Source organism: Fukomys damarensis, unplaced genomic scaffold (assembly GCF_012274545.1).
Source record: "Fukomys damarensis isolate Sample0158 unplaced genomic scaffold, DMR_v1.0_HiC HiC_scaffold_39, whole genome shotgun sequence".
NCBI lineage: Eukaryota > Metazoa > Chordata > Mammalia > Rodentia > Bathyergidae > Fukomys > Fukomys damarensis.
In genome coordinates, this window is record NW_022900951.1 from 6,075,326 (window position 1) to 6,094,187 (window position 18,862).

At 49.8% G+C, this 18,862-nt stretch overlaps 1 protein-coding gene across 1 annotated transcript in view; it reads left to right on the plus strand.

The window, feature by feature from the left end:
• The window catches only part of Tbl1x (transducin beta like 1 X-linked), a 185,036-nt gene that overhangs the window by 51,302 nt on the left and 114,872 nt on the right, over positions 1-18,862 (plus strand). Inside the window, exon 2 of the mRNA XM_010618760.3 lies at positions 13,460-13,531. The gene's annotated coding sequence lies outside the window, so the exon portion shown is untranslated. The remainder of the gene's footprint in view (positions 1-13,459; positions 13,532-18,862) is intronic.

Sequence of the window (18,862 nt, forward strand, 5' to 3'; positions counted from 1 at the left end):
CAACAAAAAAAAAAAAAAAAAAAAAAAAATCAGGTTGTTTTCACGTGAAGGATAGAGTGCTTTAGTCTCCACCTCTCAAATTTTTGATAGGACAGATTGTGTCCATCAGGGAACATTTGACAGTGCTTGACAACTTTCCAGTCGTCACGGCTGGGAGAGACGGTGACACAGAGGCCTGGGGTGTTGCTTGCCATCCTCAGTGCGCAAGACATCCCCACCACGGACAGGGACAACTCAGACACTAATGGTGCAGACTTGAAGAGGCTCTGGAGCCTGTGCTAGCCAGCTTTCTGTCCCTGGGAAAGAAACACCTGAACTAAGTGACTTAAAAAGAGCATAGGTTTTTTTTTTTGGCCCATAGTCAGCTGGCTCCTTTGCTTCTGGGGCCTGTCCTGAGGCAGCACGCGGCAGTGGGGAGCACATGGTAGCCTCCACTGCTTCCATCAGGGCCACCTGAAAGAGCCAGGCACCCAGGTCTCCACTCCAGGCTATGCCCCCCCCCCAGTGACCTCACTTCCTCCCACTGGGACCCACCCCTTAAAGGTTCCACCACTTTCCAGTAGCCCTTTGCTGGGAACCAGGCCTTCAGCCCAGGAACCTTTAGGGAGGTTGCAGATCCAAACTGTAGCAGAGTCTTGCTATGTGGGCTTTGTATTTTTAAAAAGTGTACATCCGGACACGCTTCACCCCAGGTGAGTCTGTGCTCTGCCCTGGTGAAGCACACGAGGTGACCGTCCTGGGCTCGTTAATACTGACCACCAGCATTTGCCTAAGGGACCGGTTTCTTTTGCGCTGCTGCACGAGCCACGTCAGTATGATGGGGATGAGTTACAGCCAGACCCACCGGGGCCTGTGCTGCCCTGGGCAGGGCCGGCGGCTAGCATGTGCTGTAGGTAATGTTGGCAATGCTGATGTTTTGACCAAAAGGGATTTTTGCGTTTTTTCCCTCAGGGGTCCCTAGTAGAGTAGTGTGTGTGCTTTAAAAACGTAGTCGTACAGCGTCCTGATTTTTACTGTGGTAGGATTTTTAACAAAGCATTCTTTCGCACACATGCCTTGCCAGTGTTGCCACATTATCCCTGCGGCTTCTTGGTCAGAAATAGAGATGAGGGTAGACAGAAAGATGCTTACACCCTCACAGAGCGTGCTGTAAAAACGGGGAAGAATTACGTGGGACCTTGCCTGGTGTGGGGGTGCACCCTTGTAATCCCAGCACTTGGAAGGCTGAGGCAGGAGGACCACAGCGAGCTGAAGGCCAGCCGAGAACACATAGTGAAGACCCTTGTCTGCAAAACAAAGCAAAACAAAACAGAAGAATTGTATTGGCCCAGAGCTGTATTCAGAAATCTTGTGTCTTTGTAAGGAGTATTTCTCCATGTGTTGCTGCAAATGTGAAGTTTCGGGGAAAGGGAATGAATTCACGGTGCCAGCACTTCCTGAGCCCTCGCAGTGCCAGGTGCTCAGCCAGCTCTGGATTTCCGGCAAGCAAGTGGCATATTTTTCCTCTGGAGAGTCGCAAATCTGGTCAGAGAGTGAGATAAGGATTCTGGTGATCCTCACCTCCCCCCAAAACACACACACTGAAGCGGGCAGAGCTGGGATGAAAGAATGGCTGGCCCCGAGCCAAACTCAGAAAGTGGGGTGCAAAGGAGGAGCAGGTGTGCATAGAAAGGTGGGCTTTGAAGGGGCTGGGCCATCCCAGGCAGCACTGGCTGCGTGCCCACGCTGGGGATTGCTTAATCGGTGAGGTTCATCTGTGACTTGGGGATCGAGGCACAGAGGAGTAGGAATCAGGATGTTTGTGTGCCTTGTGTGTTCCAGATCAGAGGAGGCTTGGCTGGGCTTACACCATCCGATTGTTTATAACGCTCCAGTCTAACCGTTTCATTTCCACACCGTATTCTACAAATGTAGCCTGCATAAGGCAGGCAGGACTGTGTGGATTTGCTCAGAGCAAAGAAAGGATCTTACTACTGTTCAAGGTAGTGAAATGAATGCTGCCTCTTCCTGTTCCTGCTGCCACCACCTAACATTGGTCTCATGTGTCATCGACTTTAAATTACTTCCACACGGCTCAGTCTGCTCCTTGGGGCAGCTACGAGAGGTGGAATGAGGACCCTATAAAGATGTCCTTTTCTGAGTCCTGGAGCCTGGCTTTACACAGCAGAGGGGACTTTGCCGATGTGATCTTGAGCTAGAGGCTGTGGGCGGCTCTTAGGAAAAGGACAGGCCGGAAATGGCTTTGCTCCCAGAGCCTCCAGAGTGGGATGCAGGCAGGGACCCAGATGAGACCCTAAGACAATGGGTTTGTGTTTCTTAAAGCTCCTAAACTTGGGATCGTGCATTACAGCAGCCACGGGAAAGCAGTGTACTGACTCCCCTGGACCAAAGGTCAGGAACCTGGGACGGAATGTGGCAGAAGGGCTGGACCTGGGACTTCCGCTGGCTGCTCCTGGGGCTCCCTGTCCTTCCTCTTGTAGATGAGATCTGTCAGCCGCGTGCTGTCGTTTTCATTGATCTTCTTCTCCCCTTGTGTTTTTTGCACCCAGGCATAATTGGCCATGTATGACCATGTTCTTTTGAACAGTAGACCTACAAGGGCCAATTTTATAATAACGATGCCGTCGTTATAGAACTAGAAGAGTGTATTTGTAGAAAGGATGGTGCGTGAGTTTACACATACCTTTTTAGCGGTTCTGGTCCTAACAGTCTGGAAAAAGCTGTACAACTGGGCAGTTTGTGTATGTGAGAGAGATGTAGAATATTTCGCCATCATTGTTCGTTTCACATTTTTTTCACGTGTGACAACAGAAAATTGAATTTCTTAATGTGCGCTTGCGTTGAATTTAAAATACACTTAGGAAGTCAGGGCTTGGTATCAGAACCCTTAACTTCTGTTAAGCACATATTCCAAGGGTTTCATCTTGTGGGTTCTGTTGTGACTTTAATGAGACACATTTTAGGCATTTCAGTTTGTATCACAGACCAGCTTGAAACCGTGTTATGTACACATATGATTTGATTCAATAATGCTTATTATTCGGAGGTAATTTGGATTAGCAAGCTGCTGTGTACGCTTCTCGCTGACTTAAAATTATGCTTTTGTGCTCCTGACATTAGGAAATCCACATATTTGAAGTCCCTTTACATTCCAGAGCATTTGCTCCAGAGTGTTGGTTCTTTTTTTTTTAAATCGGAGGTGGTCTCGTTTTTCTGATTGCACATTGACGGTGTCATGTGTACCGCCTTTAACATCTATACTTCCATAATCCTGGCTTCAGAGGGCTTGGGTAATTTCTTTTTTAAACAGCCACATTGAGCTCTAATTTACCTACTAAAATGCATCCTTTATAGATGGCTAATTCAGTGATTTTTTTTTTTTTTGTAAATGTACAAAGTTGGGCAGTATGAGTTGTTAGTGATTTTTTTTTTTTTTGTAAATGTACAAAGTTGGGCAGTATGAGTTTTGAATATTTTGTCGCCGCTGCCCCCCGCCAGTTGTGGAACTACAAGCAGCCCCTGGCCGCCACGAATCCGGAGTCTCTATGAATCTGTGCGTTCTGGACCTGTCATATCAGTGGGGTGGTTTAATGTGTTTCACTGAGAATAGGATGCAGGGAAGGAGGTAAGAAAGGGCTGACTCTCACACTCGTCCTTATTTGGGCCCTGATTGCCGAATCTCATTCATTCATTCGAGCGACCCATGAGGGTCCCAGCTGCATGTCTGTAGTGACACAAGAGAGTGCGGGTGCTTGAGTTGCAGAAAGTGGGTCTTAGGGGTGATGCCTGACGTGAAGGAGACCATTCGAGAGACAGTGCACCAGAAGAGGGGAAGAAGAGAGAGCATCGGCAGAGAGCAAGCAGTGCGTATCAGTCTCCAGTGGCTGCTGTAACAGCACACGTGTACTGTCGTCGAGTTCTGGAGCTCAGGGGTGCAAAATGGGTTGGGTTACAGTTGTTTCTTCTTATTTTCTGGAGGCTTGAGGGGAGGATCTCCTGGGTTTTTGCCTTTCCCGGTTGTCACTTTCCTTCACTTACAGCCCCTTCTCCGCCTGTGAAGCCAGCAGCGGTGGGTTGAGTGTTTCTTATCCCAGCCACCAGAACTAGCTCTTCTCCTGACTCTCACATGTAAAGGGCTCTTCTAATGACATCTAGCCCACGTGTATAATCCGGGATCACCCTCGTACCCTCTCTCTTTGCCGTACTGGGGATTGAACCCCAGACCAAGGGAGCACTACCACTGAGCTACACCCTCGGCCCTTTTTAATCTTTTATTTTGACACAGGGTCTCAGTAGGTTGCCCCGGCTGTCTTTGAACAGTCATCCGCCCGTCTCAGCCTCCCAGTATCTGGGATGATAGATGTATGCATCAGGCAGTTTAATCAGTTTTAAATGTCAGCTGATTAGTGACCTGAATTCTCTCTGGGACTTCTTTGCCCTTGGTCCCAGAACCTAACACAGTCCTAGTTCCTAGGGACTGGAGTAGGATCATTGTGGGTGGCGAGGGGTACTACTTTGCCTCCCGCAGACAGCATATGGTTGGAGCGTATGTAGCCTACTGCTTGGACTTGTCACGAGCCCTTACCCCGCACTTCTTCTGGCTGCACAGGAATCTCGGGTTCAGGCAGGCCATGAGAGGAGTGTGGCCTCACTTTCTGACACAGGTGCCATCTACTGCCTATTTGTGAGCGACGAGCTGGGACCGGACCTCTGCTTTTCAGGAAGATTCGGCGTGTGGACTTGCAGGGGGTTAATCAGGTGGAGAGCAGTTCCGTGTCACTGCCCAGAGGCCGCAGTGCCAAGTGAGGGTCCGCAGGGGGAGGTGAAATGTCGGGCGCAGAGGGGTGGCGAGGTTAGATAGGACTTAAGATCTGGTGGAGGAGCTTGAGATCCGTTTGGGGGTTGCGGGGAGCAGAACGAGACGACAGTGGCAGGCTGCACGTGCCGGGAGGACAGGGCAGCATCTGGTGAATGAAGTGTGCCCTGGAGTGCGGACGTGTCCTTGGGAAGTACACCTGTGGGTGTAGAAGGCGGACCAAGCGGAGGCACGGGTGCCTGCTGCGGGCCGCGTACAGATGAACTAAAAACCACTGCAGCCCCTGTGCTCTTGGAGTGGACAGTCCCACCACGAGGCTGTGGCCCTGCACCCGGGTGGGCATGGCTATTGGAGATGCCTGCGATGGAGGCCGCTTCCCAAATAGTAGGGCCGGCCGGTTCTACCAAGTGGAAAAAGTGAGGCCCGTCCTTGCCTTTGCTGACTTTGTTGACTTCTGCTGTTTCAAGACAGCAGATACAGGAAGCTGCCTCGGATGGCTCTCTAGGGTCGAGGTTAGACCTTTCCTTTTGGGCTGCTGTGCCCTTCTGGGAAGGAGCACCAGGGTTAGAACCTCCTGGCATCTTTGGGAAGAAACCGGTCTGCCGCTTTGACTTTCCTTGCTCGTTCATCCAGACCCTGCTCCGCGCTGGTGTGGACTTGTCACGGAAGCTTGTGGAAGACGTGTCCTTCCTCATCTAAATTAGGACGCTTGTCAGGTGGAAAGGGGGCCCTCCAGAGCATCCTAGGGATCAGCCAGACCACCTCGAGCAACAGGGCGTCTGCGACCGTCCTGGTGCGCTCGTGCCATGATGCTTTGGGTCAGTCACCAGTCTGATGAAATGCTGGCTCTCACGGAGAGCAGACTGGTTTGGGGTGTCAGAGGCTCGACTGCCGACAAAGCAAAGATGGTTTTCCGCTGTCAGAATGACTACTCTCTGCACTCGTTTCCAACCAGGCTTGCTTTCAGACAAATACATGCTGGTTGACCACCCTGTAGGGGCAGTGGGAGATGAAACAGACCCTTGCTGACCATCACGGACCTTCTTCCCATGTGAGGAAAAGAAAGACAGAAACTAAGCTCCTATTTTGAATCAGGTAAACGGCTGGCTTTGGACGTCTGACCTTCAGAACTATCAGAGAGGAGAGGTGTATTCCGCTAGATTCTATAAGATGGAGCCCTTTGCCATCTGCACATGCGGTGTCTGGGCTGTGTTCCCAACCTGGCAGGCTGAAATCGCGCACACGGTGTGTGTCAGCGGGTCGTGGCCATCGCGGCCTGTGCCCCTGGTCCTTCACAAGCCAGGGGTGGGAGTGGGGGGATGGAGCTCAGTGGTTCCGCTGCATGCCTCACGAGTTCAATCCCCAGCACCATGAGAAACAAAACAAAACAAAAAAACAAGCCCAGGGGGACTCTGCAGGGCTGCGGCCTGTTAGAGTAGAGAGGAATGCCAGCCGTCTCACCTTAGTCCTCAGGAAAGCTGCAAAGATGTTCACACGCACCCAGGCCCCGATCAGTGTTAAGTTAGTCCATGCATGTGTTGTGTTTTGCAAATGCCTGCAGACGCTTGTGTGTGGTCGGTAGAGATACGAGTTACTTAGGTGTCGTTGTCACCAAGATGTGTTTACAGCGTGCTGCGGGCTCCAAGGGCCCTGCAGCCCGGCTGGGACTTGGCGTGCTTCCAAAAGTATTCTGCAGGGAGGTTTGCGTGTTTCCGCACTGTGGCTTACGCACCCACATCTGATCCGGCCGCCGAGCTGCCCTTCAGCACTCTGCAGTTATCGGGCATTGAGGGTTATCTTCAGAAGCATTCCTGTGAAAGGGCCCGTGTGTGCATAGCCTGTAGCTCCATCCCTCTTCCTGGGACCCCTGGGAGGAATCGTACACATTTTTGTGGGAGATGAGGGAGTTCCTGGGGATTGAACCTAGAGCCTTTGCATCGAGCAAATGTCCAGCCCTTTATATTTTTTATTTTGTGACAGGGGCTCGTGAAGTCACTGTGTTGTCCAGACTGGGCTCAAATTTGTGATCCTCCTGCCTCAGCCTTCCAAAGTGCTGGGATTACAAGTGTCCGCCACCACAGCTGGCTGACACACACTGGTACCAACTTCACCTCTTACCTTCATCTCGGTTCCCTAACATCACCTTTTGTCTGCCCAGTTAATTATTGCATTGCCTTGTTTGTACTCTTGAAAGCCACTCTGAGGGTTTTTTTCTCCTCCTTGTTTTCTTTTCCTGAGTGGGGCATAATAGATCTTTCAAGAAGGATTACGGTTTCAGGGGTTTCAGTCCATGCTTAGCTTCCGTCCATATCTGTGGGCCTGAGGTGAGGCAGCATGTCATGCTGGCAGGGTGTGGTACAGCACCACTGTGGCCTCCTGACAGCCCATAAGTAGGGTGCGGAGGAGAGAGAGAGAGAGAGAGAGAGAGAGAGAGAGAGAGAGAGAGAGACCCTGCAGGCAGATTTCCGCTTTGCATGTGGTTCCCTCAGGCAAACATCCGAAGAGCATCTCTAGGAGTGTTGCCTTTTTTGGTGTGGCGGTGGCGGGGAGTCAGAGGCAAAGAAACTGTTAGGAAACTGTTTCCCACCACTCAACCAGGCCTCAGGAGGGACGACAAGAAGACAGAAACAGCAAAGACTCAAGAGCGAGCTCTGGATTGAGGGCTGGAAAGGCCCAAGTGTGCCATCTTGAGCGTGTGTGTGTGTGTGTGTGTGTGTGTGTGTGTGTGTGTGTGTGATGTCTTCCCTGATTGGTGTCTGTTTGTGGAGGAACTCTGTGAGCCTCCCTTTGTTGGACTATGGTGAGTGTAGAAATGGGGTTCTCTGCCGTGAAAGCAAAGCGCTGTGAAATTCATACACACAAAATGGCCGTAGTGCCTTCTGATGTCTTCCTGTGGAGGTGACACAAAGAAACAGCGGTTTGTGAATAGAAGTATACGTGTGTCAGACTGCAGGTGAGCCCAGTGAAAGACCACTTGGTTAGCCTGTGGGAGGCCCTGGGTTCCATCCCTGGCACACGAGAGAAGAGAAAGGAGAAACAGAAGAAGGAAGGAACAGGGGGAAAAGAAAGATACATACATGTGTGCTTGCTTTAATACTTAGTTCCTGTGTTAGCCGGTAATTACGGATGTCTCTGTATACACATCTGTGGTTCTGAAACATTTATGTAAGCAAATAGCTGAATTTGGTGCCTGACAGAGGGAGGTTTTGAGTACATTTAATTGTTTTCCAGAGTGGGATTTGCTCACTGAATTGTTGTGTGAAATTGGAGATGGTACAGTTGACCTTTCCAGGTGAGGAGGGAACCAGGTGTGTTTTGCAAACAACAGAAACCGAAATATGAACGCCAGGACCGTATGCTGTGCGGAGACTTTTATCATAATTTCAGTGAATAAATAATGTGCTGGACAATCACATTTAAAATTAGGCTTAATGCTCTCTGCGAAAATGTGGAGCCAGTGCTTTGGGATGTGGGAAGGAGATTGATTGGGATTTTTCTTAACCAACCTCCCGGTGTGCTATTACACCCATGAAAAAGAAGCTGATTAGTACCACGAGTGGATTATCTTTACAAAGTTTGGCATCATATCTGGGAAGAGATTCAAATTGCTATTGACTGACAGTTGGCCTAGTAAGAAAGATCATGTTAACCAAGGACTCGAGTGCATCATCTTTTGGGGTTGTTTTGTTTGTTTGTTTTGCTACCGGGGATCGAACTTGGGACCTTGTGCTTGCCAGGCAGGCAGTGGAACCACTCGGCTAAATCCCCAGCTTCAGTGCACTGTCTTTACATGTTGTTATTCTTTCTCTTTTGCTAAAGGTTAGTTTCAGGGTACTAAATAACTTTTAATCTGTCACTAATTTGAATAATCGTAATTACTCAGAAACAAATACTGCGGTACTGTAGGTTTGCGTTCTGTTTCAGACCATTGATTTTGCCACCTCGCTGAGCACAAAATACTTGTTATTAAGCTCAGTGAGACCTGAAGGAAATCAAGTTTATGTGTTTTATTTAGTATCTGTTTTTCTTTTTAGCTGAATGGTTCACGCTTTCATACTGGACTCGTAAAACCTATAAGCATAAGAAAGATTCTCATTTTGCAGGAACTAATGAGTACTGAATAACTTAACTCAAGAGCGGAGTAAATATCCCTGGATCTCTATTTCTCTGTGCCTTCAATAGTGCTGAATAGTGACTTTCCTTTGGTTTTGATTCCATTCGTACCTGTTTTAAACACACGCCTGTTATGTGTTGTGCTGTATGCGCGGCGGGAGGCTTTAATGAAAGGTGAGTCCTTTTATTTTAAATTTTGCACAGGGCATCCCCATGTCCGTTTCTCGTGAAGGGATGATAAAGCACCTCTTCAGGAACAAAGAGATGTTTCTGTTTTTCCGGTACCCACTGAGATCCTTATTCCTACAAGGAAGGAGGCCGTAGGGAATTAGATCCTCCGATTTTATATGGAAAACAGTGATGATGGGATTTAGAAACTTTCTCTTATTTTCCTTCTGAACTCTAGTTTACCGCCACCTTACAATTGGTGCTAAAGGCCTTGATCTTCCTGTTGTCTTCTTTTTTCTCCCTGTTCTAAGTCTGTTTCTACTTTAATGTGCTAGTCGCTAGCCGTGTATGACTGAGCCTAGTTGGAATTGAACAGAAATTTCGTTTTATCACTCCTACTAGCTGTTATTTCTTGTGCTCGGTTGCCACACGTAGCCAGTGGACACCTTACTAGACTGTGAAGAAACAGTGTAGAAAGGTTTGTGGGACAGAGGCACTGTGCTTAGTCATTATTTGCCTAAGAGGAATTTGGGGGCAGGGAGAGAATACACCAGCCAAAACAACACAAAAGCAACCCATCAAATTCCATTTTTTTTCCTCCTTTAGGCCAGGGTTTCACTATGTAGTTCAGGCTGGCCTTGAACTCACTATGCAGCCCAGGCTGGCCTGGAACTTGTGGTGATCCACCTCCTGCCTCAGCCTCCCGAGGGCTGGGATGACAGGCGTGCGCCACCATGCCTGGGGCAAATTCTTAAATCTGTAGAAAAGGGAAGCGTCACACCAAGTGACTAGAGGGATCAATCAAAATGTTACCACTTCCAAGCTCATCACCACGCCACATTCAAATACTAGAGATGGATCGGGGATTTGGCTCAGTGGGCCTCCCACCCGCCTTGCAAGCGCGAGGTCCTGAGTCCAATCCGCCGTACCGAAACAAACAAAGAAACAACAACAACAAAAAACAGTAGAGATATAAGTAGCGCCTAGGTACTTTCCTGGATTCGAAGCAAGTCGTGTACAAAAGCTCTGTCATCCCAATGTCATCAGATTTCTTAGCAGCAACCCTAGAAGTTAGAAAACAGATGAACATAGAATCGTTTGAAAATAAATTGCACTCAGAATTGTGAAGATTTCCGTCCAGTACTTATTACAGCTGGAATGACAATGTTTACACACGTCTGGCACGTTGGTAGACACAAGTTTCACACATCGCTTCTCTGGAGACCCAAGCAGAGTGTGGGAGGAAACCCAGGAAGGGGGGACATGGAGAGGGTGTTGGGAGTCACCCAGAGCACCCAGAACTGATGGGTTATCTGAGGTGTTGATCGTGTAAGATACTGCATCTGAGAATGTTCCGGGGCCTTGGAAGAATTGTTTGAGGAGAAGGGGGTAGACTTTGTGGGTGTGGGTAGAGGACTGTGGATTTCCCGGGAAGGGGGAGCAGGAAAAAGATACGATATGTGTGTGTACCAACTCCCCCAGATGAGGGTACCCGTTATGTACCACATACTAACGAAGGGGGGTGCTGGTGCTGTGTGTGTGACTCCCTGCAGAGGCCCTGGGTTCTACTGTTAGGACTATTAGAGCAGGTAGATAGATAGGAAATTAAAGATGTAAAAACAGAGGCAGCCAGTAACTTGAGAAAAATCCAAAAGTTCAGTAAGAAGTGAATCTTTTGTTTTCCCCAGTATGGGAGTCAAACTCAGGACCTTGTGTGAGTCTTTCTTTTTCTTTCTTTTTTTGGTACCAGGGATCAAGCTTGGGACCTTGCACTTGCAAAGCAGGCAGTGGAACCACTGAGCTACATCCCCAGCCCCCGGGCCTGTGAATTCTAATCATGCTATACTGCTTGTTCTGCAGTAACCATCCCATCGCCAAAACAGGGTGTATAGAATTACCCCCCCCCAATTACATAACAAAGATTAGGAAAATGTGGGAAGTTAAGCATAGAATTGGTTGTAGAAATTTTTTAAAAGTTAAAACCTTCTCTGTGTGAGAAGATTAACACATTATTTTAAAAATTGGTATTTTGGAATGTTACCCAAAGTGTTTTTAGTATCACAAGCGGATTATTCAGAAACTTGGAAATTAGTATCAAGAGACACCAAGAGTAACAGCAGTACTTCTAAGCTTCCAAAGTGGCTGCCTTGGAAATCGAGTTGGGGAGGGGCCATGATTTTTAAAGAGGAGGCTGTAGACTCCCGTGTATTTTACTTTTAGAAGACTGATTTCATGTGTTCCTTTGAGAAGAATAAACATGGACCGGAAATGACAATCTATCAGGTGTACCCTCTGTAAAATGGTAGGAATGTTAGTGTGCTGTGAGTAGGGCTCCTCAGCTGGCAGAGTATGGGCGTCCACATCAAATAGCCGTCTTTGCCAAGGGGCTCCCCTGACCCCGACGGGGCCCACCAGCTTTCTGGCCTCTGCCCAGTAGATGCCAGCCGATTCCTCCCCAGCCCTGGCGACTAACCACGTCCCTAGACACCGCCTCCCGTCCCCGGGGAGCAGAATCCCTGCGTCCTGGGAAGCGGCGGAAAAAGGACTTCACAAGTCTGTTGCTGGTTGCGTTGCCTGGGTGCGCGGACGGATGCGGGTTGATTTGTTAACACCGAAACAGCGGCTTCCGCGCTGAGAACTTGAACCTGTAAGGAGGACACCCAGCTGGGTCTGGTACCACGATGCCCCCACTGCTACCCCTGCCCGCCACCTCAGGTTAATTAACGCAGGGCCCGCTGAGCCAAGGAAGGGCATCTGCAGGGAACTCCAGTTCTCCTGCCGGGCTTAGTGGCTTCAGAAAACATAGCTGAGATTCTCCGCACTGCTCTCTGACGCACCGCTTGGGTCTCGCTGGAGCTGCAACTGGTAGGCAGTCGCCGAAGAGTCTGGAAACATACTGCACCCTTGTAATTCCAGGCTCGGTGGGCTGTGAGGCACACACTCCTGCCCTCCCTCTGGATTTCTTCCTTTTTGTCTTTAACAAGGTCTTAGGTTAAGTTCTAGGCGAATATCTCCCCCTAGAATTTACAAAGGAAGTCAACAGGGAAACGGCCCCTCACATTTCTCCCATGTGGAGGAAACCTCGTAAATAATTTCATGTTCCTATTTTACAACGGAGGAAGTTTAACCAGAGTTCATTTGTGAGCATTCGTTAGGAGCAGAAGGCCTGCGGGTCTATTCTGTTTCTATTCTTTTCTTCCTTTCTTTCCCCTCTCCCTGCCTTTCTTCCTTGGCCTTGGAGACTGAACCCTGTGCGTGCAGAGCTGGTGCTGTGCACTGAGCTACAGTCCCAGCCCTTTTCTTTTAGACGGTGGTGCCTCGGTTCACAAACTTAATCCTTTCCACAGTTCTAGTTGCAGACCGAATTGGACGAGAACCAAATCAAATTTCTTCATAAGGTCGGTGTTAAACCTAACCATTGAATTTGATTCAGTTTCATTCAGTTCGGTTTGCAATCAGAATCATGGGGAGAATGACGTTCATGAACTGAGGTACCGCTGTATTTTGACACAAGATCTCAGTAATTTGCCAGTGCTGGCTTCACACTGGAGATCCTCCTGTCTCAGCCTCTCATGCAGCTGGGACTGCAGGTACACATCACAGTGCCCGGATCCTTATTTCTGTCCAAATAAGACGGTGTGCAACAGCGCATGGTAGAAGAGTGGCAGGATGGGCTGTGCATTGGCTCAGGTTCGTGGCAATTCTTGGGAGCTCTGCCCAGGGCCCCAGTTGCAAGCAGATTGCCTGTCCCCTGCTCAACTCTCTCCACTGACCTTGAATGACCTTGTGCACCTGGTTCCAAGCTCACTGCCCTTGCCCTTCCCAAGCAAGACCTTCCACACGTCTCCATGCAGACTTAGCACCAGTGAGATTTTGCCGAGCTGCCCTGACTTCTGGAAACGCCCGTCCTGCTGCTCCGCGTGCTTTAGCCTGGCAGGGAAGGTGGGTCCCCTGGCAGCGCCGCCACCACGCTCGGTCAGATGGCGCTCCCTGCCTCTGGAGCAGGGCTACGGAAGAGTTTCACCGTAGCACCGAACAGAGGGTCAGCCTTGAACCCGTAGGTTGTCCGACACCCCACGGGCTCGCTCTTGTTAACGCTGCACTACCGCCGCGGGGATTCCGCCCAACAGGGCTGCATTCTGGGAACTGTGATTCTGTGGCTGTGAGAGCATCAGGCAGTGTCCATCCGCAAAGGACGGTGAGAACTCTGACCTACACGTGGGCCAAGGTTGACGGAGCAGAGTCACGTAGGGGGGTGACCCACACGGGTGCCGATGCCTGCCCCGCTATAGCAGGGGCCACGGATACGCCCGCCTGCACGTGTTGAAAGTTTTGCCTCACTTTCCTGTAATTCCTTAACAGGTGACGGAAGATAGAAGAGAGGCCTAGCAAGAGCGTGGGCGGAAGAGGGGATTTGCCTCCGCTTGCTTCTGAGTAAGTGAAACTATCAAGTGGGTTTCTTCCTGCGTAACGAAGAACCTGATAACTGCTTTCGGGGTTTTTTTCTGTGTCTAAAAGACAAATAACACCGCACGGTCGTTACGTGCTAGAAGTGTGATTTCTCCAGATCTCATGTAATAGTGATTTTACAACTCCCCTGTCAAACCCAAGCATGCCGAGGACCTTCATGGGCAGTTAACAGCCCGCTCGTCACATTGGACACGCGTGAATTTTAGAAATGAATGGCGACAGTAATTAAAATGTGGGCACCTCTGAGTAAAACACAGCTTCTGCATACCCCCCCAATGTGCATTTGAGATATTTATTTTTTTTCTGGTTTAGAGCAAACAAATGTGAGAAGTGTCTGCCTTTTTTCTGTCTTGTCTCCTGTGTGCTCTGGGAACGCGTCGGGACATACCAGCCGCAAGGCTGTGTACGGAACAGCCAGTTTCCCATGAAACCTGTGCTTGGGCCCCGTCCTGGGGCAGTGGGCTGGCAGGAATTCTGGGGCAGGCTCTGTCAGCAAGAGGCGAATGAGCCGGGGAAGATGGCTCGAGGCAGAGTGGGTAGGATTTTGGTGCCGCTGAGCAAGTACAACCACAGACTCCCTGAGTAGAGACGAGACAGGCACAAAGGAGCAGTTATTTTGGGGTAAGTAGGTAAAGCAGCAGGCCAGTGGAAGGAGGAGATTGATGTGGGAAAAAGGACGAAAGAAAGCGGCCCTGTCTACCACTTTCCCCAGGGGGCCTTTCACCCAAGTGCTCTCAGCATGAGCACAGCCAGCTTTGTCTGTGGGACACACCTGAGGTCACTCCCCTCGGTGAGGGGGGCCAGCACGGAGTTTGAAAGAGGTGATTCTTACGGCCCCCAAGACTGAAGCAAGAATAGTAGACCATGTCAGAATCCTTACGCAGACGATCCCGGGCTTGATGGTGGTTCGACTTAACGATTTTTCGGCTTTGTGATGCCAAATGGCTTTGTCACGGCACTGCCCCAGGACTCCAGTGGGAGTGCACTTTGATTATTGAATTTTGATGGCGTCCCGCCTCAGCAGTATGGGTCCCAGCTGGCCCCGAGATCCTGTGGGGGGAAAATAACCAGTATCTGCTGTGAGGACCTCAGTAAGCGAGGTGAATTCCCTGCACACCCAGCTTCCACAAATGTGGCGGGCCGCAGGGTTCTGGGAGACGGAACCCCGGTGTCACAAAGATCTGTGGCTGCCTGAACCAGGCTTTGTTGTTTCTGTAGCAGCCATATTGAGATGCGTGCAGTTCACAGAGCGGTAACTGACCCATTTAAAGGGCACCATTCAGCGGTTTTGAATACATTCAGAGTTGCCTCGGATCACCATGGTCGGTTTTAGAACGCGTCTTCACTCCCGAAAGAAACTCCTTCCCATCAGCAGCCTCTCCCCACTCCTACCTCCCGCCCCCACCGGCAACCACTCGTGCACCTCCTGACTCTGTGTGTTTGCCTCCTGTGGGCTTTTCACGGGTGCGGGATCTTGCGCAGAAGGGCGGCCTTCTGTGTCTGGCGTCATCCGCTCGGCGTATCGTTTTCGTGGTTCACCCTCATGGTCGCCTGTATCAGCACTTTCATGCTTTGTACAGGCGTGTGCGGTTCCAGTCTATGGATAGGTCCTGTTTCCTTTATTCATTCATCCATCGACCCTGTTCCTTTTGAAGTAACTCTGTCCCCCCTGCAGTACTGGGGATTGAACCTAAGGTCGTGAGCACGCTAGGCGAGCACTCCACCATCAGCTACACCCCCAGCTCCCTTATTTTTCTTAGAAGATCTTGCTGTGTCGCGCAGGCTGGCCTGGAACTTTGGATCATCCTGCCTCAGCCTCCCAAGCAGCTGGGGCTAGAGGCGTGCCACCACATCCAGCTTAAAGCCTTCTATTCTGCAGTCCTGTCAGACTCACAAAACATGGCCCGTGTAGCCTGGTGAGTCCCACTGTCTCTTCCCACTTCCCCTGAAGGACCACGTCTTGCCGGGCAGCCCCACATTATCCGGAGTCAGAACGCGGTACTAGCTTGATGGTGTAGACAGAAGCGTGTGCCCGTGTGGCCCTTTGAGGGGATTTTGCAGGGTTGTCGTGTGTGTAGGAGCACGAGAACCCGCCACAATCCAGACTAGAGGCTTTCCGTCACCGCAAGAAGCCCCCTCATGTCACCGCACTCCTTGCAGCCCCTGTAGTCTCTGTCTCCCTGATTCTGACTTTTCCAAGGTGACAGTGGTGGACTCTGAGACGGACTTTAGCCACAGCCCAGTGCCCTGAGTTCTGTCCCTGTGCTGTGTCTGACTGGAGTTGGATCCTCCATCACCCTTCCTCGCCTGCGGAAGTGTGTTCTCAGCCTGGCCTGTGCCGGGTTGTCTGATCGAGCCTCTTTGCCCCTGAGGACCAGTGTGTGTGCATCCGCCAGCCGCCCCCACCACATGCTGTGTGGCTTTCGGGCTGTGATGCATGTTTGTGTGTGCGAGTGTTGCTTCTCATTTAACTCTGATCTCTGTCCTTTTTGGGGTCTCAGTGACAAGGATGAGTGGCCAGCTCTCACCAGATCCTTTTTATCCTTGAAATCAAAGGGCACAGTTGACCCAGATAGTCATCTTTGAAGGGGCAGGAAGAGAAGAGGTGCCCTGGAGTCTGTGGACTTCGCAAAATTTGAGGTGGTCACAGAGACAAAACAGCACCCCCTTTAGGTCTCAGCTGGCCAGTGCACTCTGTCAAAGACCAGCTTGGGTGGGGTTTCCCCACTCTAGAGAGGGGGTTCGGCAAATGTGGGGCCCAGTCACCAGGTGGGGAGGGGTAATCTGTCTTAGCTAAACCCTCAAGGGTCCTTCTGCTGTGTGTGTGTGTGTGTGTGTGTGTGTGTGTGTGTGTGTGTGAGTGTGATACAGGGATTGAATTCAGGACCTTGTGCTTACTAGGCCGGCATGGTCCAATGAGCTAAATTCCTGTCTGGAACAGATTATTTTTTTTCAGTATCTGGGATCAAACTAAGGACCTGGCACTTGCTACTCAGGCGCAGTGCCTGTGAGCTAAATGCCCGGCCCTCGAGGGGCCTTCTGGACCCAGCCTGTTGATTCAGAGGTGTGGATGTAGGTGGGTAAACCCCTGGAACAATGGCACTTTGTGCTCTTTGACCAAAGGATTCACTGTCTTTCCTCCTTCCCTTCCAATCTGCAGTTCCAGATATACTCAATGTGCTTTTCCTTCTAGGGATATTTGTCTTTATTCGGAACACAAACACACACCTTGGGTGTTACAGTGTTCCTGGGAAACCTGCATTCTCCAGGGCAACCTGCTATGTACTTACCTTCCTCCCAGACCCAAGAGGTGGGGAACATGCTGGGTGTCCTCAGCTGATGGAAAGGCCGATGGTGGGATTCCTCCCAGCAGAGTCTGGATCATGAGGACCTAAATTAACATACGCAGTCAGAATTAAGTCCTTGAAAATGGCTCCCAAGTGTGGCTGTAAAATGGCCATGAAGGGCCTGAACATAATGGAAGAGCCTTCCATAACCTCCTCCACTGTTTCCTGCTCTTCCTTCAAATCAAAGGACGTTGTATTCTTTATGTTTCCTTTCAGTTTTCTGTATAAACATAGGCCGTTCCCAAATACCTCTTTCTAAGTATAGGACAGTGGTTCTCATCGGGGAGTGATTTCCCGCCCACCCCACAGGCGGGGGATTGGCAGTGTTTGGAGATACTTGATTGTCCCAGAGGGGATGGGGGCTCTCTCTGGTGCTAGCTAGTAGAGGTCAGGTGCTGCTCGGCCTCCTTTAACCCCAGAATCCTGCAGCCACAGACTTACCCCGCCCCTGTGGCAGCAGAGTCGAGGCCCAAAGCATCGCACATATAAAACATTGCCCTCTGTCTTCTTGCAGAGCAGCACAATGGTGAGCGATTCATAACTACTTTCGCCCCCAACAGGACTCTCATGCTCCACACCACTGTAAATTTGGGGAACAATGAAGATACTGTGTTAGTGTGCGCGGCCTGTGGTAACAAAGCAAAATAGCAGAGGCTGGGAGGCCTAAACAATAGATTCTTATTTTCTCACATTTCTGGAGGCCAGTTGTTCAAGGGGCAGGTGCCAGAAAATGTCACTTTTCTGGTCAGCTCTTTCTCCCTGGCTGTCTTCTTGTTGCGTCCTCACATGGCCTTTCCTTTTTGTCTGTGTACGGAGAGAGGGAGGATCGACTTTGATACCTCCTCTCCTTAGAAGGCCGCTAGTCCTTCCGGTCAGGGCTTCACCCCTGTGACCTCATTTAACCTTAATTGGTTCTCCATCAAGCCCTGAATCCAGATAGTCACGGTAGGGCCGAGGGCAGCGGTGGCACACAGAGCCCCTGAGTCAAGTCACCGTGTTGCTTTTTCTAAACTGAAACTCCAGTATCTGGATTTAATTGCAGTGTTGGTACTTTGTGATGAGTAAATGAGCTTTGGGTTGTACTTTGGGCACTCGGCCTCTGAAAGTTTCGTTATCACTGGCCTAGGGCTTCACCTGTGGATTTGGGAGGATCTGATTCATTCCACATAGTTTTTATAGACCTAAATTGTGTTTTCCTTTGTATTGAGAAATATATTTTGACAATATGATCATATATCATAGGTATTGATTTAGTTTAACTTCATGTCATTTGTAGCCTGTTTAAAAGAAAAATAATCTGTGTAATTTGACATTTGTCATCACCAGTAGTCCTGAATCTAACGGCTTGGGATAATTACAGAATTCTCCAAATTTCCCATCCACATGAACAATTCGTAATTTGGATGGGAGGTGCCAGGGATTGAACTCAGGACCTTGCACTCGTGAGGCAGGCGGTGGCACCACTGAGCTAAATCCCCAGCCGCAATTAGTAATTTTTTAAGGGAACTCCCAATGTGAAAATAGTTCCTCAAGAAAGAGATAGCTTTTACCTAAATCAGTTACAAAGAATTGTTAATTTGTACTGTGATAAAATGTGTGCTATAAAACTTAGCTTTATCTATTTATTTTTTAAGCCACGGTCTCACTATGTACTCCAGGCTGGCCTTGAACTTGTCATCTTCCTGCCCAACTTAAAACGTAACGATCTTACCTGTTTCCAAGGGTACGGTTTAGTGGTATTAAGTGCATTCGCATTGTTTTGCAGCCATATCTGCCATCCATCTTGAGAACGATCCTCGCTTTTTCCTTCCCTCCCCAGTGTTTTATATGTACGATGCTTTGGGCCTCGACCCTGCTGCCACAGGGGCGGGCCCATTCTGTGGCTGCAGGATTCTGGGATTAAAGGAGGCCGAGCAGCGCCCTGGCCTCTCCTTGCTAGCACCAGAGA